At 24.7% G+C, this 24,453-nt stretch overlaps 1 protein-coding gene across 1 annotated transcript in view; it reads right to left on the bottom strand.

Moving 5' to 3' along the window:
- The window catches only part of LOC141392206 (uncharacterized), a 43,584-nt gene that overhangs the window by 13,673 nt on the left and 5,458 nt on the right, over positions 1-24,453 (bottom strand). The window lies entirely within an intron of this gene.

Here is a 24,453-nt window from a genome sequence, read left to right as displayed (position 1 = left end):
CTCTTTGAAAAAAAAATTTTTGAAAATCCGCGTTAATGTCTCTTTGAAAAAATATTTTTTAAAAATCCACGTTAATGTCTCTTTGAAAAATATTTTTTAAAAATCCACGTTAATGTCTAATTTAAAAAAATCCTCGTTTTAATGAAAAAATATTCTTTAAAAAATCCACGATTCATGAAAAAATATTCTTTAAAAAATCCACGATTCATGAAAAAATATTTTTAAAAAAAATCCACGATTTATGAAAAAAATATTGTTTAAAAAATACACGATTTATGACAAAATATTGTTTAAAAAATACACGATTTATGACAAAATATTGTTTAAAAGAACCACGATTTATGAAAAAATATTGTTTAAAAAATCCACGATTTTTTGAAAAATATTGTTAAAAAAATCCACGATTTTTTGAAAAATATTGTTTGAAAAATCCACGATTTTTGAAAAAATATTGTTTAAAAAATCCACGATTTATGAAAAAATATTGTTTAAAAAATCCACGATTTATGAAAAAATATTGTTTAAAAAATCCACGATTTATGAAAAAATATTGTTTAAAAAATCCACGATTTATGAAAAAATATTGTTTAAAAAATCCACGATTTATGAAAAAATATTGTTTAAAAAATCCACGATTTATGAAAAAATATTGTTTAAAAAATCCACGATTTATGAAAAAATATTGTTTAAAAAATCCACGATTTATGAAAAAATATTGTTTAAAAAATCCACGATTTATGAAAAAATATTGTTTAAAAAATCCACGATTTATGAAAAAATATTGTTTAAAAAATCCACGATTTATGAAAAAATATTGTTTAAAAAAATCCACGATTTATGAAAAAATATTGTTTAAAAAATCCACGATTTATGAAAAAATATTGTTTAAAAAATCCACGATTTATGAAAAAATATTGTTTAAAAAATCCACGATTTATGAAAAAATATTGTTTAAAAAATCCACGATTTATGAAAAAATATTGTTTAAAAAATCCACGATTTATGAAAAAATATTGTTTAAAAAATCCACGATTTATGAAAAAATATCGTTTAAAAAATCCACGATTTATGAAAAAATATTGTTTAAAAAATCCACGATTTATGAAAAAATATTGTTTAAAAAATCCACGATTTATGAAAAAATATTGTTTAAAAAATCCACGATTTATGAAAAAATATTGTTTAAAAAATCCATGATTTATGAAAAAATATTGTTTAAAAAATCCACGATTCATGAAAAAATATTGTTTAAAAAATAAACGATTCATGAAAAAATATTGTTTAAAAACTCCACGATTCATGAAAAAATATTCTTTAAAAATTCCACTATTCATGAAAAAAAGTTTGTTTAAAAAATCCACAATTCATGAAAAAATATTCTTTAAAAATTCCACTATTCATGAAAAAAAGGTTGTTTAAAAAATCCACGATTCTTAAAAAAAAATATTTTTTAAAGTATCCACGATTCATGAAAAAATATTGTTTAAAAAATCCACGATTCATGAAAAAATATTGTTTAAAAAATCCACGATTTATGAAAAAGACATTGTTTAAAAAATCCACGATTTATGAAAAAGACATTGTTTAAAAAATCCACGATTTATGAAAAAAAAATTTTTAAAACATCCAAGATTTATGAAAAAATATTGTTTAAAAAATCCACGATTTATGAAAAAATATTGTTTAAAAAATCCACGATTTATGAAAAAATATTGTTTAAAAAATCCACGATTTATGAAAAAATATTGTTTAAAAAATCCACGATTTATGAAAAAATATTGTTTAAAAAATCCACGATTTATGAAAAAATATTGTTTAAAAAATCCACGATTTATGAAAAAATATCGTTTAAAAAATCCACGATTTATGAAAAAATATTGTTTAAAAAATCCACGATTTATGAAAAAATATTGTTTAAAAAATCCACGATTTATGAAAAAATATTGTTTAAAAAATCCACGATTTATGAAAAAATATTGTTTAAAAAATCCATGATTTATGAAAAAATATTGTTTAAAAAATCCACGATTCATGAAAAAATATTGTTTAAAAAATAAACGATTCATGAAAAAATATTGTTTAAAAACTCCACGATTCATGAAAAAATATTCTTTAAAAATTCCACTATTCATGAAAAAAAGTTTGTTTAAAAAATCCACAATTAATGAAAAAATATTGTTTAAAAGGTCTACGATTTATGAAAAAATATTGTTTAAAAATCCACGATTCTTAAAAAAAAATATTTTTTAAAGTATCCACGATTCATGAAAAAATATTGTTTAAAAAATCCACGATTTATGAAAAAGACATTGTTTAAAAAATCCACGATTTATGAAAAAAAAATTTTTTAAAACATCCACGATTTATGAAAAAATATTGTTTAAAAAATCCACGATTCATGAAAAAATATTGTTTAAAAAATCCACGATTTATGAAAAAATATTGTTTAAAAAATCCACGATTTATGAAAAAATATTGTTAAAAAAATCCACGATTCTTAAAAAAATATTGTTTAAAGTATCCACGATTCATGAAAAAATATTGTTTAAAAAAATCCACTATTTATGAAGAAATATTGTTTAAAAAATCTACTTTTTTTGTAAATATATTGTTTAAAAACTCCACGATTCATGAAAAAATATTCTTTAAAAATTCCACTATTCATGAAAAAATGTTGTTTAAAAAATCCACAATTCATGAAAAACTATTGTTTAAAAAATCCACGATTTATGAAAAACTATTGTTTAAAAAATCCACGATTTATAAAAAAATATTGTTTAAAAAATCCACGATTTATGACAAAATATTTTTTAAAGTATCCACGATTCATGAAAAAATATTGTTTAAAAAATCCACGATTCATGAAAAAATATTGTTTAAAAAATAAACGATTCATGAAAAAATATTGTTTAAAAACTCCACGATTCATGAAAAAATATTCTTTAAAAATTCCACTATTCATGAAAAAAAGGTTGTTTAAAAAATCCACAATTCATGAAAAAATATTCTTTAAAAATTCCACTATTCATGAAAAAAAGGTTGTTTAAAAAATCCACAATTCATGAAAAAATATTCTTTAAAAATTCCACTATTCATGAAAAAAAGGTTGTTTAAAAAATCCACAATTCATGAAAAAATATTCTTTAAAAATTCCACTATTCATGAAAAAAAGGTTGTTTAAAAAATCCACAATTCATGAAAAAATATTCTTTAAAAATTCCACTATTCATGAAAAAAAGGTTGTTTAAAAAATCCACAATTCATGAAAAAATATTCTTTAAAAATTCCACTATTCATGAAAAAAAGGTTGTTTAAAAAATCCACAATTCATGAAAAAATATTCTTTAAAAGGTCTACGATTTATGAAAAAATATTGTTTAAAAAATCCAGGATTTATGAAAAAATATTGTTTAAAAAATCCAGGATTTATGAAAAAATATTGTTTAAAAAATCCAGGATTTATGAAAAAATATTGTTTAAAAAATCCACGATTTATGAAAAAATATTGTTTAAAAAATCCACGATTTATGAAAAAATATTGTTTAAAAAATCCACGATTTATGAAAAAATATTGTTTAAAAAATCCACGATTTATGAAAAAATATTGTTTAAAAAATCCACGATTTATGAAAAAATATTGTTTAAAAAATCCACGATTTATGAAAAAATATTGTTTAAAAAATCCACGATTTATGAAAAAATATTGTTTAAAAAATCCACGATTTATGAAAAAATATTGTTTAAAAAATCCACGATTTATGAAAAAATATTGTTTAAAAAATCCACGATTTATGACAAAATATTTTTTAAAGTATCCACGATTCATGAAAAAATATTGTTTAAAAAATCCACGATTCATGAAAAAATATTGTTTAAAAAATAAACGATTCATGAAAAAATATTGTTTAAAAACTCCACGATTCATGAAAAAATATTCTTTAAAAATTCCACTATTCATGAAAAAAAGGTTGTTTAAAAAATCCACAATTCATGAAAAAATATTCTTTAAAAATTCCACTATTCATGAAAAAAAGGTTGTTTAAAAAATCCACAATTCATGAAAAAATATTCTTTAAAAATTCCACTATTCATGAAAAAAAGGTTGTTTAAAAAATCCACAATTCATGAAAAAATATTCTTTAAAAATTCCACTATTCATGAAAAAAAGGTTGTTTAAAAAATCCACAATTCATGAAAAAATATTCTTTAAAAATTCCACTATTCATGAAAAAAAGGTTGTTTAAAAAATCCACAATTCATGAAAAAATATTCTTTAAAAATTCCACTATTCATGAAAAAAAGGTTGTTTAAAAAATCCACAATTCATGAAAAAATATTCTTTAAAAGGTCTACGATTTATGAAAAAATATTGTTTAAAAAATCCAGGATTTATGAAAAAATATTGTTTAAAAAATCCAGGATTTATGAAAAAATATTGTTTAAAAAATCCAGGATTTATGAAAAAATATTGTTTAAAAAATCCACGATTTATGAAAAAATATTGTTTAAAAAATCCACGATTTATGAAAAAATATTGTTTAAAAAATCCACGATTTATGAAAAAATATTGTTTAAAAAATCCACGATTTATGAAAAAATATTGTTTAAAAAATCCACGATTTATGAAAAAATATTGTTTAAAAAATCCACGATTTATGAAAAAATATTGTTTAAAAAATCCACGATTTATGAAAAAATATTGTTTAAAAAATCCACGATTTATGAAAAAATATTGTTTAAAAAATCCACGATTCATGAAAAAATTGTGTTTAAAAAATCCACGATTCATGAAAAAATATTGTTTAAAAAATCCACGATTTGTGAAAAAATATTGTTTAAAAAATCCACGATTTATGAAAAAATATTGTTTAAAAAATCCACGATTTATGAAAAAATATTGTTTAAAAAATCCACGATTTATGAAAAAATATTGTTTAAAAAATCCACGATTTATGAAAAAATATTGTTTAAAAAATCCACGATTTATGAAAAATATTGTTTAAAAAATGCACGATTTATGAAAAAATATTGTTTAAAAAATCCACGATTTATGAAAAAATATTGTTTAAAAAATCCACGATTTATGAAAAAATATTGTTTAAAAAATCCACGATTTATGAAAAAATATTGTTTAAAAAATCCACGATTCATGAAAAAATATTGTTTTAAAACTGCACGATTTATGAAAAAATATTGTTTAAAAAATGCACGATTTATGAAAAAATATTGTTTAAAAAATCCACGATTTATGAAAAAATATTGTTTAAAAAATCCACGATTTATGAAAAAATATTGTTTAAAAAATCCACGATTTATGAAAAAATATTGTTTAAAAAAATCCACGATTTATGAAAAAATATTGTTTAAAAAATCCACGATTTATGAAAAAATATTGTTTAAAAAATCCACGATTTATGAAAAAATATTGTTTAAAAAATCCACGATTTATGAAAAAATATTGTTTAAAAAATCCACGATTTATGAAAAAATATTGTTTAAAAAATCCACGATTTATGAAAAAATATTGTTTAAAAAATCCACGATTTATGAAAAAATATTGTTTAAAAAAATCCACGATTTATGAAAAAATATTGTTTAAAAAATCCACGATTTATGAAAAAATATTGTTTAAAAAATCCACGATTTATGAAAAAATTTTGTTAAAAAATCCACGATTTATGAAAAAATATTGTTTAAAAAATCCACGATTTATGAAAAAATATTGTTTAAAAAATCCACGATTTATGAAAAAATATTGTTTAAAAAATGCACGATTTATGACAAAATATTGCTTAAAAAATCCAAGATTTACGAAAAAAATATTGTTTAAAAAATCCACGATTTATGAAAAAATATTGTTTAAAAAATCCACGATTTATGAAAAAATATTGTTTAAAAAATCCACGATTTATGAAAAAATATTGTTTAAAAAATCCACGATTTATAAAAAAATATTGTTTAAAAAATCCACGATTTATGAAAAAATATTGTTTAAAATATCCACGATTTATGAAAAAATATTGTTTAAAAAATCCACGATTTATGAAAAAATATTATTTAAAAAATCCACGATTTATGAAAAAATATTGTTTAAAAAATTCACGATTTATGAAAAAATATTGTTTAAAAAATCCACGATTTATGAAAAAATATTGTTTAAAAAATTCACGATTTATGAAAAAATATTGTTTAAAAAATCCACGATTTATGAAAAAATATTGTTTAAAAAATCCACGATTTATGAAAAAATATTGTTTAAAAAATCCACGATTTATGAAAAAATATTGTTTAAAAAATCCACGATTTATGAAAAAATATTGTTTAAAAAATCCACGATTTATGAAAAAATATTGTTTAAAAAATCCACGATTTATGAAAAAATATTGTTTAAAAAATCCACGATTTATGAAAAAATATTGTTTAAAAAATCCACGATTTATGAAAAAATATTGTTTAAAAAATCCACGATTTATGAAAAAATATTGTTTAAAAAATCCACGATTTATGAAAAAATATTGTTTAAAAAATCCACGATTTATGAAAAAATATTGTTTAAAAAATCCACGATTTATGAAAAAATATTGTTTAAAAAATCCACGATTTATGAAAAAATATTGTTTAAAAAATCCACGATTTATGAAAAAATATTGTTTAAAAAATCCACGATTTATGAAAAAATATTGTTTAAAAAATCCACGATTTATGAAAAAATATTGTTTAAAAAATCCACGATTTATGAAAAAATATTGTTTAAAAAATCCACGATTTATGAAAAAATATTGTTTAAAAAATCCACGATTTATGAAAAAATATTGTTTAAAAAATCCACGATTTATGAAAAAATATTGTTTAAAAAATCCACGATTTATGAAAAAATATTGTTTAAAAAATCCACGATTTATGAAAAAATATTGTTTAAAAAATCCACGATTTATGAAAAAATATTGTTTAAAAAATCCACGATTTATGAAAAAATATTGTTTAAAAAATCCACGATTTATGAAAAAATATTGTTTAAAAAATCCACGATTTATGAAAAAATATTGTTTAAAAAATCCACGATTTATGAAAAAATATTGTTTAAAAAATCCACGATTTATGAAAAAATATTGTTTAAAAAATCCACGATTTATGAAAAAATATTGTTTAAAAAATCCACGATTTATGAAAAAATATTGTTTAAAAAATCCACGATTTATGAAAAAATATTGTTTAAAAAATCCACGATTTATGAAAAAATATTGTTTAAAAAATCCACGATTTATGAAAAAATATTGTTTAAAAAATCCACGATTTATGAAAAAATATTGTTTAAAAAATCCACGATTTATGAAAAAATATTGTTTAAAAAATCCACGATTTATGAAAAAATATTGTTTAAAAAATCCACGATTTATGAAAAAATATTGTTTAAAAAATCCACGATTTATGAAAAAATATTGTTTAAAAAATCCACGATTTATGAAAAAATATTGTTTAAAAAATCCACGATTTATGAAAAAATATTGTTTAAAAAATCCACGATTTATGAAAAAATATTGTTTAAAAAATCCACGATTTATGAAAAAATATTGTTTAAAAAATCCACGATTTATGAAAAAATATTGTTTAAAAAATCCACGATTTATGAAAAAATATTGTTTAAAAAATCCACGATTTATGAAAAAATATTGTTTAAAAAATCCACGATTTATGAAAAAATATTGTTTAAAAAATCCACGATTTATGAAAAAATATTGTTTAAAAAATCCACGATTTATGAAAAAATATTGTTTAAAAAATCCACGATTTATGAAAAAATATTGTTTAAAAAATCCACGATTTATGAAAAAATATTGTTTAAAAAATCCACGATTTATGAAAAAATATTGTTTAAAAAATCCACGATTTATGAAAAAATATTGTTTAAAAATCCACGATTTATGAAAAAATATTGTTTAAAAAATCCACGATTTATGAAAAAATATTGTTTAAAAAATCCACGATTTATGAAAAAATATTGTTTAAAAAATCCACGATTTATGAAAAAATATTGTTTAAAAAATCCACGATTTATGAAAAAATATTGTTTAAAAAATCCACGATTTATGAAAAAATATTGTTTAAAAAATCCACGATTTATGAAAAAATATTGTTTAAAAAATCCACGATTTATGAAAAAATATTGTTTAAAAAATCCACGATTTATGAAAAAATATTGTTTAAAAAATCCACGATTTATGAAAAAATATTGTTTAAAAAATCCACGATTTATGAAAAAATATTGTTTAAAAAATCCACGATTTATGAAAAAATATTGTTTAAAAAATCCACGATTTATGAAAAAATATTGTTTAAAAAATCCACGATTTATGAAAAAATATTGTTTAAAAAATCCACGATTTATGAAAAAATATTGTTTAAAAAATCCACGATTTATGAAAAAATATTGTTTAAAAAATCCACGATTTATGAAAAAATATTGTTTAAAAAATCCACGATTTATGAAAAAATATTGTTTAAAAAATCCACGATTTATGAAAAAATATTGTTTAAAAAATCCACGATTTATGAAAAAATATTGTTTAAAAAATCCACGATTTATGAAAAAATATTGTTTAAAAAATCCACGATTTATGAAAAAATATTGTTTAAAAAATCCACGATTTATGAAAAAATATTGTTTAAAAAATCCACGATTTATGAAAAAATATTGTTTAAAAAATCCACGATTTATGAAAAAATATTGTTTAAAAAATCCACGATTTATGAAAAAATATTGTTTAAAAAATCCACGATTTATGAAAAAATATTGTTTAAAAAATCCACGATTTATGAAAAAATATTGTTTAAAAAATCCACGATTTATGAAAAAATATTGTTTAAAAAATCCACGATTTATGAAAAAATATTGTTTAAAAAATCCACGATTTATGAAAAAATATTGTTTAAAAAATCCACGATTTATGAAAAAATATTGTTTAAAAAATCCACGATTTATGAAAAAATATTGTTTAAAAAATCCACGATTTATGAAAAAATATTGTTTAAAAAATCCACGATTTATGAAAAAATATTGTTTAAAAAATCCACGATTTATGAAAAAATATTGTTTAAAAAATCCACGATTTATGAAAAAATATTGTTTAAAAAATCCACGATTTATGAAAAAATATTGTTTAAAAAATCCACGATTTATGAAAAAATATTGTTTAAAAAATCCACGATTTATGAAAAAATATTGTTTAAAAAATCCACGATTTATGAAAAAATATTGTTTAAAAAATCCACGATTTATGAAAAAATATTGTTTAAAAAATCCACGATTTATGAAAAAATATTGTTTAAAAAATCCACGATTTATGAAAAAATATTGTTTAAAAAATCCACGATTTATGAAAAAATATTGTTTAAAAAATCCACGATTTATGAAAAAATATTGTTTAAAAAATCCACGATTTATGAAAAAATATTGTTTAAAAAATCCACGATTTATGAAAAAATATTGTTTAAAAAATCCACGATTTATGAAAAAATATTGTTTAAAAAATCCACGATTTATGAAAAAATATTGTTTAAAAAATCCACGATTTATGAAAAAATATTGTTTAAAAAATCCACGATTTATGAAAAAATATTGTTTAAAAAATCCACGATTTATGAAAAAATATTGTTTAAAAAATCCACGATTTATGAAAAAATATTGTTTAAAAAATCCACGATTTATGAAAAAATATTGTTTAAAAAATCCACGATTTATGAAAAAATATTGTTTAAAAAATCCACGATTTATGAAAAAATATTGTTTAAAAAATCCACGATTTATGAAAAAATATTGTTTAAAAAATCCACGATTTATGAAAAAATATTGTTTAAAAAATCCACGATTTATGAAAAAATATTGTTTAAAAAATCCACGATTTATGAAAAAATATTGTTTAAAAAATCCACGATTTATGAAAAAATATTGTTTAAAAAATCCACGATTTATGAAAAAATATTGTTTAAAAAATCCACGATTTATGAAAAAATATTGTTTAAAAAATCCACGATTTATGAAAAAATATTGTTTAAAAAATCCACGATTTATGAAAAAATATTGTTTAAAAAATCCACGATTTATGAAAAAATATTGTTTAAAAAATCCACGATTTATGAAAAAATATTGTTTAAAAAATCCACGATTTATGAAAAAATATTGTTTAAAAAATTCACGATTTATGAAAAAATATTGTTTAAAAAATCCACGATTTATGAAAAAATATTGTTTAAAAAATCCACGATTTATGAAAAAATATTGTTTAAAAAATCCACGATTTATGAAAAAATATTTCTTAAAAATATTAAAAAAAAAAATCAAAAAAATATATAAAATATACCTGTGTATATGTATGTCCATGAAAATATGCCAACCGAGTTTTTGTAACACTCTTCCGCCAAGAGTTACATATACCGTTATCAAATTTCTTTCTACCAAATGCCAATGTTTGGTACGAAAGTAGCGTTGTTGCAATCAGGAAAATAAATATTATATTAATTTTCATGCCGATCTTAAACGTTCAACTGAATTATCGAAGCTTTTCTGAATAACTGAGTGTTTCATTTGTTGTTGTGCCCAAAAGAAGAACATTATGAGCTGGATTATGTGAATCATAATTCCTGAATTTTTTGTACATTATTTAAATGTGATAAAATACGAAATGAATTTAGAGAGTTTTGTTAGAAATTGAGTAGAAGTTTTATTTTTTTAAAAACAGTCTGATAGCCAATAAAAATATTGTTTAAAAAATTAAGATTAAGATTCTGAAGGTCCATAAAACTATATTTTATTTACAAATATCCACATTTATGGCAAATAAAAAAAAATATTCTTTAAATAATCTAACTTTGTGGCTGTAGTACATAAAAAATATTCGTTTAAACAGTTCACGTTAATAGCTTTGGGAGATCATGAAAAATATTGTTTTAAAAATCCACATTTATGAGTTCGATATTATTTAAAAATGCATGTTTATCGGTTTATTATCTAAAAAATCTATTTTTTTTTTTTTTGAAATCCTCTTGCATAAAATGCATGAATATAATTATGTCTTTACCTGTTGATATCTATGTCCATGAAAAATTGCCAAACGGGATTTTGTAACAGGCTTCCGATAAGAATAACATATATTTGTACCGTATGCCATGCATGTCAGTATTTGGTATGAAAGTATTTTTGATGCAAACACGAATATAAATATTGTATGAATTTTCATGGCGATCTTGAGCGGTCAACTGTATTATCAAAGCTTTTCTGAATAACTGTGTATTTTATTTGTTTTTTATTTTTCCTATTTTTTTTCTATAATCAATAAAATTGTAGCAACATGTGAAATTACATCATGCGCTGTCGTGAATCATAATTGCTGGATTTGTTTCCATTTTATCAATGAATTGTGACAAAAAGTCGGAAAGAATGTTCAGGAGATTTGTTAGAAATTTAGAGGAACTATGATTAGAGTAGGAGAATGTCGTTTCAAACGTTTGTGCAATTTAAGAAAGGCGCCATTGGTAATTATTTTAAACTCAACATGGTTGTGGAATACCTTCATCGAAGTAATGATAGGGTAATAGAAGTGTAATACGCGAGATGCTTAGTGCCCAATTCTTATAGTTATCGTACTTCTTGCATTATTTTTGTATTTTACTCTCTGGAAAAGTTTTCGCACTCTATTCTGTCTTCTGCACATTGCGATCTTCATAAGAACACATTTTTTTTTTTAGATTTTGTTAAATTTGAAAATACTTTTCTGCAATATTTTCAGTCTCCTTACTACCCTTTTTAACTGCATTAGGCTTTCCTATATTTCAACCCACTATGAATTATTAATGAAGATCAAGTTGACGATAAATTGTATTGGTCACTTCCTATGGGTACCATCGGTACAGAAGTTCTTAGAAAAAATCCACGTTTAGACATAGGTAGACAATAAAAATATTCTTATCCGCTGATAGGCCATGGAAAAAATATTCTTTAAAAATCCACGTTTAAGGCTCTGATGGAAAAAATATTCTTTAAAAATCCACGTTTAAGGCTCTGATGGAAAAAATATTCTTTAAAAATCCACGTTTAAGGCTCTGATGGAAAAAATATTCTTTAAAAATCCACGTTTAAGGCTCTGATGGAAAAAATATTCTTTAAAAATCCACGTTTAAGGCTCTGATGGAAAAAATATTCTTTAAAAATCCACGTTTAAGGCTCTGATGGAAAAAATATTCTTTAAAAATCCACGTTTAAGGCTCTGATGGAAAAAATATTCTTTAAAAATCCACGTTTAAGGCTCTGATGGAAAAAATATTCTTTTAAAATCCACGTTTAAGGCTCTGATGGAAAAATATTCTTTAAAAAATCCACGTTTATGCTCTAATAGGCCATGGAAAAAGTATCCTTTAAAAAATCCACGTTTATGGCTCTGATAGGCCATGGAAAAAATATTCTTTAAAAAATCCACGTTTATGGCTCTAATAGGCCATGGAAAAAATATCCTTTAAAAAATCCACGTTTATGGCTCTGATAGGCTATCGAAAAAATATTCTTTAAAAAATCCACGTTTATGGCTCTGATAGGCTATCGAAAAAATATTCTTTAAAAAATCCACGTTTATGGCTCTGATAGGCCATGGAAAAAATATTCTTTAAAAAATCCACGTTTATGGCTCTGATATTCTTTAAAAAATCCACGTTTATGGCTCTGATTGGCCATGGAAAAAATATTCTTTAAAAAATCCACGTTTATGGCTCTGATATTCTTTAAAAAATCCACGTTTATGGTTCTGATGGAAAAATATTCTTTAAAAAATCCACGTTTATGGTTCTGATGGAAAAATATTCTTTAAAAAATCCACGTTTATGGTTCTGATGGAAAAATATTCTTTAAAAAATCCACGTTTATGGTTCTGATGGAAAAATATTCTTTAAAAAATCCACGTTTATGGTTCTGATGGAAAAATATTCTTTAAAAAATCCACGTTTATGGTTCTGATGGAAAAATATTCTTTAAAAAATCCACGTTTATGGTTCTGATGGAAAAATATTCTTTAAAAAATCCACGTTTATGGTTCTGATGGAAAAATATTCTTTAAAAAATCCACGTTTATGGTTCTGATGGAAAAATATTCTTTAAAAAATCCACGTTTATGGTTCTGATGGAAAAATATTCTTTAAAAAATCCACGTTTATGGTTCTGATGGAAAAATATTCTTTAAAAAATCCACGTTTATGGTTCTGATGGAAAAATATTCTTTAAAAAATCCACGTTTATGGTTCTGATGGAAAAATATTCTTTAAAAAATCCACGTTTATGGTTCTGATGGAAAAATATTCTTTAAAAAATCCACGTTTATGGTTCTGATGGAAAAATATTCTTTAAAAAATCCACGTTTATGGTTCTGATGGAAAAATATTCTTTAAAAAATCCACGTTTATGGTTCTGATGGAAAAATATTCTTTAAAAAATCCACGTTTATGGTTCTGATGGAAAAATATTCTTTAAAAAATCCACGTTTATGGTTCTGATGGAAAAATATTCTTTAAAAAATCCACGTTTATGGTTCTGATGGAAAAATATTCTTTAAAAAATCCACGTTTATGGTTCTGATGGAAAAATATTCTTTAAAAAATCCACGTTTATGGTTCTGATGGAAAAATATTCTTTAAAAAATCCACGTTTATGGTTCTGATGGAAAAATATTCTTTAAAAAATCCACGTTTATGGTTCTGATGGAAAAATATTCTTTAAAAAATCCACGTTTATGGTTCTGATGGAAAAATATTCTTTAAAAAATCCACGTTTATGGTTCTGATGGAAAAATATTCTTTAAAAAATCCACGTTTATGGTTCTGATGGAAAAATATTCTTTAAAAAATCCACGTTTATGGTTCTGATGGAAAAATATTCTTTAAAAAATCCACGTTTATGGTTCTGATGGAAAAATATTCTTTAAAAAATCCACGTTTATGGTTCTGATGGAAAAATATTCTTTAAAAAATCCACGTTTATGGTTCTGATGGAAAAATATTCTTTAAAAAATCCACGTTTATGGTTCTGATGGAAAAATATTCTTTAAAAAATCCACGTTTATGGTTCTGATGGAAAAATATTCTTTAAAAAATCCACGTTTATGGTTCTGATGGAAAAATATTCTTTAAAAAATCCACGTTTATGGTTCTGATGGAAAAATATTCTTTAAAAAATCCACGTTTATGGTTCTGATGGAAAAATATTCTTTAAAAAATCCACGTTTATGGTTCTGATGGAAAAATATTCTTTAAAAAATCCACGTTTATGGTTCTGATGGAAAAATATTCTTTAAAAAATCCACGTTTATGGTTCTGATGGAAAAATATTCTTTAAAAAATCCACGTTTATGGTTCTGATGGAAAAATATTCTTTAAAAAATCCACGTTTATGGTTCTGATGGAAAAATATTCTTTAAAAAATCCACGTTTATGGTTCTGATGGAAAAATATTCTTTAAAAAATCCACGTTTATGGTTCTGATGGAAAAATATTCTTTAAAAAATCCACGTTTATGGTTCTGATGGAAAAATATTCTTTAAAAAATCCACGTTTATGGTTCTGATGGAAAAATATTCTTTAAAAAATCCACGTTTATGGTTCTGATGGAAAAATATTCTTTAAAAAATCCACGTTTATGGTTCTGATGGAAAAATATTCTTTAAAAAATCCACGTTTATGGTTCTGATGGAAAAATATTCTTTAAAAAATCCACGTTTATGGTTCTGATGGAAAAATATTCTTTAAAAAATCCACGTTTATGGTTCTGATGGAAAAATATTCTTTAAAAAATCCACGTTTATGGTTCTGATGGAAAAATATTCTTTAAAAAATCCACGTTTATGGTTCTGATGGAAAAATATTCTTTAAAAAATCCACGTTTATGGTTCTGATGGAAAAATATTCTTTAAAAAATCCACGTTTATGGTTCTGATGGAAAAATATTCTTTAAAAAATCCACGTTTATGGTTCTGATGGAAAAATATTCTTTAAAAAATCCACGTTTATGGTTCTGATGGAAAAATATTCTTTAAAAAATCCACGTTTATGGTTCTGATGGAAAAATATTCTTTAAAAAATCCACGTTTATGGTTCTGATGGAAAAATATTCTTTAAAAAATCCACGTTTATGGTTCTGATGGAAAAATATTCTTTAAAAAATCCACGTTTATGGTTCTGATGGAAAAATATTCTTTAAAAAATCCACGTTTATGGTTCTGATGGAAAAATATTCTTTAAAAAATCCACGTTTATGGTTCTGATGGAAAAATATTCTTTAAAAAATCCACGTTTATGGTTCTGATGGAAAAATATTCTTTAAAAAATCCACGTTTATGGTTCTGATGGAAAAATATTCTTTAAAAAATCCACGTTTATGGTTCTGATGGAAAAATATTCTTTAAAAAATCCACGTTTATGGTTCTGATGGAAAAATATTCTTTAAAAAATCCACGTTTATGGTTCTGATGGAAAAATATTCTTTAAAAAATCCACGTTTATGGTTCTGATGGAAAAATATTCTTTAAAAAATCCACGTTTATGGTTCTGATGGAAAAATATTCTTTAAAAAATCCACGTTTATGGTTCTGATGGAAAAATATTCTTTAAAAAATCCACGTTTATGGTTCTGATGGAAAAATATTCTTTAAAAAATCCACGTTTATGGTTCTGATGGAAAAATATTCTTTAAAAAATCCACGTTTATGGTTCTGATGGAAAAATATTCTTTAAAAAATCCACGTTTATGGTTCTGATGGAAAAATATTCTTTAAAAAATCCACGTTTATGGTTCTGATGGAAAAATATTCTTTAAAAAATCCACGTTTATGGTTCTGATGGAAAAATATTCTTTAAAAAATCCACGTTTATGGTTCTGATGGAAAAATATTCTTTAAAAAATCCACGTTTATGGTTCTGATGGAAAAATATTCTTTAAAAAATCCACGTTTATGGTTCTGATGGAAAAATATTCTTTAAAAAATCCACGTTTATGGTTCTGATGGAAAAATATTCTTTAAAAAATCCACGTTTATGGTTCTGATGGAAAAATATTCTTTAAAAAATCCACGTTTATGGTTCTGATGGAAAAATATTCTTTAAAAAATCCACGTTTATGGTTCTGATGGAAAAATATTCTTTAAAAAATCCACGTTTATGGTTCTGATGGAAAAATATTCTTTAAAAAATCCACGTTTATGGTTCTGATGGAAAAATATTCTTTAAAAAATCCACGTTTATGGTTCTGATGGAAAAATATTCTTTAAAAAATCCACGTTTATGGTTCTGATGGAAAAATATTCTTTAAAAAATCCACGTTTATGGTTCTGATGGAAAAATATTCTTTAAAAAATCCACGTTTATGGTTCTGATGGAAAAATATTCTTTAAAAAATCCACGTTTATGGTTCTGATGGAAAAATATTCTTTAAAAAATCCACGTTTATGGTTCTGATGGAAAAATATTCTTTAAAAAATCCACGTTTATGGTTCTGATGGAAAAATATTCTTTAAAAAATCCACGTTTATGGTTCTGATGGAAAAATATTCTTTAAAAAATCCACGTTTATGGTTCTGATAGAAAAATATTCTTTAAAAAATCCACGTTTATGGTTCTGATGGAAAAATATTCTTTAAAAAATCCACGTTTATGGTTCTGATGGAAAAATATTCTTTAAAAAATCCACGTTTATGGTTCTGATGGAAAAATATTCTTTAAAAAATCCACGTTTATGGTTCTGATGGAAAAATATTCTTTAAAAAATCCACGTTTATGGTTCTGATGGAAAAATATTCTTTAAAAAATCCACGTTTATGGTTCTGATGGAAAAATATTCTTTAAAAAATCCACGTTTACGGTTCTGATGGAAAAATATTCTTTAAAAAATCCACGTTTATGGTTCTGATGGAAAAATATTCTTTAAAAAATCCACGTTTATGGTTCTGATGGAAAAATATTCTTTAAAAAATCCACGTTTATGGTTCTGATGGAAAAATATTCTTTAAAAAATCCACGTTTATGGTTCTGATGGAAAAATATTCTTTAAAAAATCCACGTTTATGGTTCTGATGGAAAAATATTCTTTAAAAAATCCACGTTTATGGTTCTGATGGAAAAATATTCTTTAAAAAATCCACGTTTATGGTTCTGATGGAAAAATATTCTTTAAAAAATCCACGTTTATGGTTCTGATGGAAAAATATTCTTTAAAAAATCCACGTTTATGGTTCTGATGGAAAAATATTCTTTAAAAAATCCACGTTTATGGTTCTGATGGAAAAATATTCTTTAAAAAATCCACGTTTATGGTTCTGATGGAAAAATATTCTTTAAAAAATCCACGTTTATGGTTCTGATGGAAAAATATTCTTTAAAAAATCCACGTTTATGGTTCTGATGGAAAAATATTCTTTAAAAAATCCACGTTTATGGTTCTGATGGAAAAATATTCTTTAAAAAATCCACGTTTATGGTTCTGATGGAAAAATATTCTTTAAAAAATCCACGTTTATGGTTCTGATGGAAAAATATTCTTTAAAAAATCCACGTTTATGGTTCTGATGGAAAAATATTCTTTAAAAAATCCACGTTTATGGTTCTGATGGAAAAATATTCTTTAAAAAATCCACGTTTATGGTTCTGATGGAAAAAGTTCATGGCTCTGATAGGCCATGGAAAAAATATTTTTAAAAACAGGATAAGACCCAGGTAGGCAATAAAATATTCTTAAAAAAATCCACTCAGGTAGACAATAAAAATGTTCTTAGAAAATTCCACGTTTAAACTCAAATAGGTAATAAAAATATTCGTTTAGACTCAGGTAGGCAATAAAATATTCTTAGAAAAATCGACATATAGACTCAGGTAGGGAATGAAAATATTCGTAGAAAATCAACATTTAGACTCAGGTGTACAGTCACAATATTCTTAGAAAATCCCCGTTTAGACTCAGTTAAGCAAAAAAATATTCTTAAAACAACATTTAGACTCAGTTAAGAATTAAAAAATTCTTAAAAAATCCTCGTTTAAACTCAGGGAAGCAATACAAATATTCTTAAAAAATTCCACATTTAGACTCAGGTAGGCAATAAAAATATTCTTAGAAAAATTCACGTTTAAACTGAGGGAAGCAATAAAAATAATCTTAGAAAAAATCCACGATAAGCCTCAGGTAGACAATAAACATATTCTTAAAAATCCACATTTAGACTCAGGTAGACAATAAACATATTCGTAGAAAAATCCACGTTTAAACTCAGAGAAGCAATACAAATATTCTTAGAAAACTCCCTGTTTAGACTCAGCTAGACAATAAAAATATTCATAGAAAATCAACATGTAGGTTCAGGTAGGAAATGAGAATATTCTTAGAAATATCAACATGTATACTTAGGTAGGGAATGAAAATATTCTTAGAAAATCCACGTTTAGACTCAGGTAAAAAATCAACATTTAGACTCAGTTAAGAATTAAAAAATCTTAGAAAAATCCTCGTTTAATATTCTTAAAAAAACCACATTTGGACTCAGGTAGACAATAAAAATATTCTTAGAAAAAATCACGTTTAAGCTCAGGGAAGCAATAAAAATATTCTTAGAAAAAATCCACGATAAGCATCAGGTAGACAATAAACATATTCTTAAAAAATCCACGTTTAAACTCAGAGAAGCAATAAAAATATTCTTAGAAAACTCCCTGTTTAGATTCGGTTAGACAATAAAAATATTCTTAGAAAAATCAACATGTAGGCTCAGGTAGGGAATGAAAATATTCTTAGGAAAATCCACGTTTAGACTCAGTTAAGCAATAAAAATATTCTTAGAAAAATCTACGTTTAGAAACAGGTAGGCAATAAAAATATTCTTAGGAAAATCCACGTTTAAACTCAGGGAAGCAATAAAAATGTTCTTGAAAAATCCACATTTAGACTCAGGTAGCAATAAAAATATTCTTAGAAAAAATCACGTTTAAACTCAGGGAAGCATTAAAAATATAATATAAATAAAATATTCTTAGAAAAATCCACGGCTAGATTCAGGTAGACAATAAAAATATTCATAAAAAATCAATATTTAGACGCAGTTAAGCAATAATCAAAATCAACGTTTAGAGTCAGGTAGACAATCAAAATACTCTTAGAAAAATCCATGTTTAAACTCAGGGAAGCAATAAAAAATATTCTTAAAAATCCACGTTTAAACTCAGAGAAGCAATAAAAATATTGCTAGAAAAATCCACGTTTAGACTCAGTTAAACAATAAAAAATATTCTTAAAAAATCAATATTTAGTCTCAGTTAAGCAATAAAAACATTCTTAGAAAAATCAACGTTCAAAGTCAGCTAGACAATCAAAATATTCTTAGAAAAATCCACGTTTAAACTCAGGGAAGCAATAAGCATATTCTTAGTAAAATCCACGTTTAGACACAGGTAGACAATAAATTTTTTAGAAAATCCACGATTATGCTCAGGTAGACAATAAAATATTAGTAGAAAAATCAACATTTAGACTCAGGTAGACAACAAAAATATTCTTAAAAACACATTTAGATCCAGGTAGGCAAGAAAAATATTCTTAAAAAACACTTTAACCCCCAGTTTTTGTAACTTATTTTTGTTCGTTCGTCTATATTCGTAATAATTTAGGCATTCATAGCTCAGCCCCCAGATGACATACACATCTAATTTTTCGTATACCCGTTCCATATATTATTAAGGATTCCTCATTTAAAAATTAGCGCTCTACATTTGCGCTAAAGCGAGTAAATCGATCTACAAAATTTGACAATTCGTGTGAGAAGAATAAAAATTTTTACAAAAACTGGGGGTAAGACTCCGACAGACAATAAAAAGTCTTAAAAATATTCTTAAAAATCCACGTTTAGACTCAGGTAAACAATAAAATAGTCGTAGAAAAATCCACGTATATACTCAGGTATGCAATAAAAATATTCTTAAAAAATACACTTTTAGACTCAGGTAAACAATAAAACAGTCGTAGAAAAATCTACGTTTAGACTCAGGTGGCACTGACACGTCATGAAAAAAATATTCTTAGAAAAATCCACTTTTAGACTCAGGTGGCTCTGATATGTCTTTAAAAATATTCGTTAAAAATTCATTGTTATGCCTTTGTTAGTATTTTTACCTGTGTATATTTATGTCCCATATAATATGACAACCGAGTTTTTGTAACACCCTGCCGCCAGGAATCACATATACCGTTAGCAAATATCTTTCTACCGATTGCCAGTACTTGGTACGAAAGAAAACATGTTGTAAACACAAATATAAATATTTTATTAATTTTCATGGCGATTTTAAGCGGCCAACCGAATTATTGGAGCTTTTCGGAATAACTGACAAGTCGATTGTGCGTAAATCAAGAACAACATAAAATTGACTGGTACGAGTATAAATTCCTATTTGTTTTTAATATACAGTAAATAGTTAGATAAAATTTGAAAATACATAATTGGTCCATGTGAATCATAATTTCTGGTTTTTTGTACATCCGTGCAATTGTGATAAAATACGGAAATAATTTTAGTGATATTTGTTGGAAATTTGGAGAAATAATGATTTGAATAGCAGCCATTGATGATTAATTCAAACGGGGTATGGTTCTGAAATAACTTCATCGATATCATGCATAAGAATTGGAGGAAATCGCCAACTAACCATCCTCTTCTAAGAAAACTGGACGGACCATCACACTTTAAACTAGTTCGTAAACCGAAATCGAATTTGAAGGTGCTAACCAGACAAGAATGAAAAAATGCAATCGTTTATGGCTCTGATGAAAAAAAAAAATATTCCTAAAATAATCCACGCCTATGGCTCTGATGGAAAAAATATTCTGTAAAAAAATCCAAGTCTATGGCTCTGATGGAAAAAATATTCTGTAAAAAAATCCACGTCAATGGCTCTGATGGAAAAAATATTCTTTAAAAAATCCACGTCTATGGCTCTGATGGAAAATATATTTTTTTAAAAATCCACGCCTATGGCTCTGATGGAAAAAATATTCTTTAAAAAATCCACGTATATGGCTCTGATGGAAAAAATATTCTTTACAAAATCCACGTATATGGCTCTGATGGAAAAAATATTCTTTAAAAAATCCACGTCTATGGCTCTGATGGAAAAATATTCTTTAAAAAATCCACGTATATGGCTCTGATGGAAAAAATATTCTTTACAAAATCCACGTATATGGCTCTGATGGAAAAAATATTCTTTAAAAAATCCACGACTATGGCTCTGATGGAAAAAATATTCTTTAAAAAATCCACGTCTATGGCTCTGATGGAAAAAATATTCTTTAAAAAATCCACGACTATGGCTCTGATGGAAAAAATATTCTTGAAAAAATCCTCGTCTATGGCTCTGATGGAAAAAATATTCTTTAAAAAATGCACGCCTATGGCTCTGATGGAAAAAATATTCTTTAAAAAATGCACGTCTATGGTTCTGATGGAAAAAATATTCTTTAAAAAATCCACGTCTATGGCTCTGATGGAAAAATATTCTTTAAAAAATCCACGTCTATAGCTCTGATGGAAAAAATATTCTTTAAAAAATTCACGTCTATGGCTCTGATGGAAAAAATATTCTTTAAAAAATCCACGTCTATGGCTCTGATGTAAAAAATATTCTTTAAAAAATCCACGTTAATGGCTCTGATAGGAAAATATTCTTTAAAAAATCCACGTCTATGGCTCTGATGGAAAAATATTCTTTAAAAAATACACGTCTATGGCTCTGATGGAAAAAATATTCTTTAAAAAATCCAAGTTTATGGCTCTGATGGAAAAAATATTCTTTAAAAAATCCAAGTTTATGGCTCTGATGGAAAAATATTTCTTAAATAATCCACGTTTATGGCTCTGATGGAAAAATATTTTTTAAAAATCCACGTTTGTGGCTCTGATGGAAAAAATATAATTAAAAAAATCCACGTTGTATGGCTCTGATGTAAAAAATATAATTCAAAAAATCAACGTTGTATGGCTCTGATGTAAAAAATATTCTTTAAAAAATCCACGTCCATGGCTCTGATGGAAAAAAATATTCTTTAAAAAATCCACGTCCATGGCTCTGATGGAAAAAATATTCTTTAAAAAATCCACGTCTATGGCTCTGATGGAAAAAATATTCTTTAAAAAATCCACGTCTATGGCTCTGATGGAAAAAATATTCTTTAAAAAATCCACGTCTATGGCTCTGATGGAAAAAATATTCTTTAAAAAATCCACGTCTATGGCTCTGATGGAAAAAATATTCTTTAAAAAATCCACGTCTATGGCTCTGATGGAAAAAATATTCTTTAAAAAATCCACGTCCATGGCTCTGATGGAAAAAATATTCTTTAAAAAATCCACGTCCATGGCTCTGATGGAAAAAATATTCTTTAAAAAATCCACGTCTATGGCTCTGATGGAAAAAATATTCTTTAAAAAATCCACGTCTATGGCTCTGATGGAAAAAATATTATTTAAAAAATGCACCTCTATGGCTCTGATGGAAAAATACAATCGAAAATGAGATTGAATCTTCAACAATAAACAAAACAAACAAAAAGAGCCGATGCTAGGGCGAATGGAGCTTTGTTAAAAACAAAAAAACAAAATGCCAATAACAACCTCACAGGCAACTGTGTTGGTGTTCTTTTCAACTCACAGAATTCGAAGAATTCTTAGTTGATACGTGCTGACATGTTGCAACATATTTTGATTTTGGTGTTTCTTTGGAAAAGCCGAAAAGTGAGTGTGATTCTCATTCATATGAGAATACCAGACACAGAGTTCGGTTTTTCGCTAAAAAGGCATCATTTCAAAAACTGAGAAGCCAATTGATAATTCCCTTCGGTGGGAAGAAATCATGATATTGGTAGCGATCAGTAAAATTTTGCAACACTGTCAGTTCGTTTTGAAAAACATTACTCTCTGTAATAGAGGGTAATAAATAAAGTTGAGCCAATGGGGAAATACTCCACTCAAGAAATTAAAAAATATTCTTTAAAAAATCCACGTCTATGGCTCTGATGGAAAAAATATTCTTTAAAAAATCCACGTCTATGGCTCTGATGGAAAAAATATTCTTTAAAAAATCCACGTCTATGGCTCTGATGGAAAAAATATTCTTTAAAAAATCCACGTCTATGGCTCTGATGGAAAAAATATTCTTTAAAAAATCCACGTCTATGGCTCTGATGGAAAAAATATTCTTTAAAAAATCCACGTCTATGGCTCTGATGGAAAAATATTCTTTAAAAAATCCACGTCTATGGCTCTGATGGAAAAAATATTCTTTAAAAAATCCACGTCTATGGCTCTGATGGAAAAAATATTCTTTAAAAAATCCACGTCTATGGCTCTGATGGAAAAAATATTCTTTAAAAAATCCACGTCTATGGCTCTGATGGAAAAAATATTCTTTAAAAAATCGACGTCTATGGCTCTGATGGAAAAAATATTCTTTAAAAAATCCACGTCTATGGCTCTGATGGAAAAAATATTCTTTAAAAAATCCACGTCTATGGCTCTGATGGAAAAAATATTCTTTAAAAAATCCACGTCTATGGCTCTGATGGAAAAAATATTCTTTAAAAAATCCACGTCTATGGCTCTGATGGAAAAAATATTCTTTAAAAAATCCACGTCTATGGCTCTGATGGAAAAAATATTCTTTAAAAAATCCACGTCTATGGCTCTGATGGAAAAAATATTCTTTAAAAAATCCACGTCTATGGCTCTGATGGAAAAAATATTCTTTAAAAAATCCACGTCTATGGCTCTGATGGAAAAAATATTCTTTAAAAAATCCACGTCTATGGCTCTGATGGAAAAAATATTCTTTAAAAAATCCACGTCTATGGCTCTGATGGAAAAAATATTCTTTAAAAAATCCACGTCTATGGCTCTGATGGAAAAAATATTCTTTAAAAAATCGACGTCTATGGCTCTGATGGAAAAAATATTCTTTAAAAAATCGACGTCTATGGCTCTGATGGAAAAAATATTCTTTAAAAAATCCACGTCTATGGCTCTGATGGAAAAATATTCTTTAAAAAATCCACGTTTATGGCCCTGATTGGAAAAAAGATTCTTTAAAAAATCCACGTCTATGGCTCTGAAGGAAAAAATATTCTTTAAAAAATCCACGTCTATGGCTCTGATGGAAAAAATATTCTTTAAAAAATCCACGCATATGGCTCTGGTGGAAAAGCTATTTTTTAAAAAATCCACGTCTATGGCTCTGATGGAAAAAATATTCTTTAAAAAATCCACGTCTATGGCTCTGATGGAAAAAATATTCTTTAAAAAATCGACGTCTATGGCTCTGATGGAAAAAATATTCTTTAAAAAATCCACGTCTATGGCTCTGATGGAAAAAATATTCTTTAAAAAATCCACGTCT

Source organism: Musca autumnalis, unplaced genomic scaffold (genome assembly GCF_047663935.1).
Source record: "Musca autumnalis isolate F117 unplaced genomic scaffold, ASM4766393v1 scaffold_2, whole genome shotgun sequence".
Lineage (NCBI taxonomy): Eukaryota > Metazoa > Arthropoda > Insecta > Diptera > Muscidae > Musca > Musca autumnalis.
The sequence above is the reverse complement of the archived record's forward strand: the minus strand, read 5'-3'. Positions and strand labels throughout refer to the sequence as shown.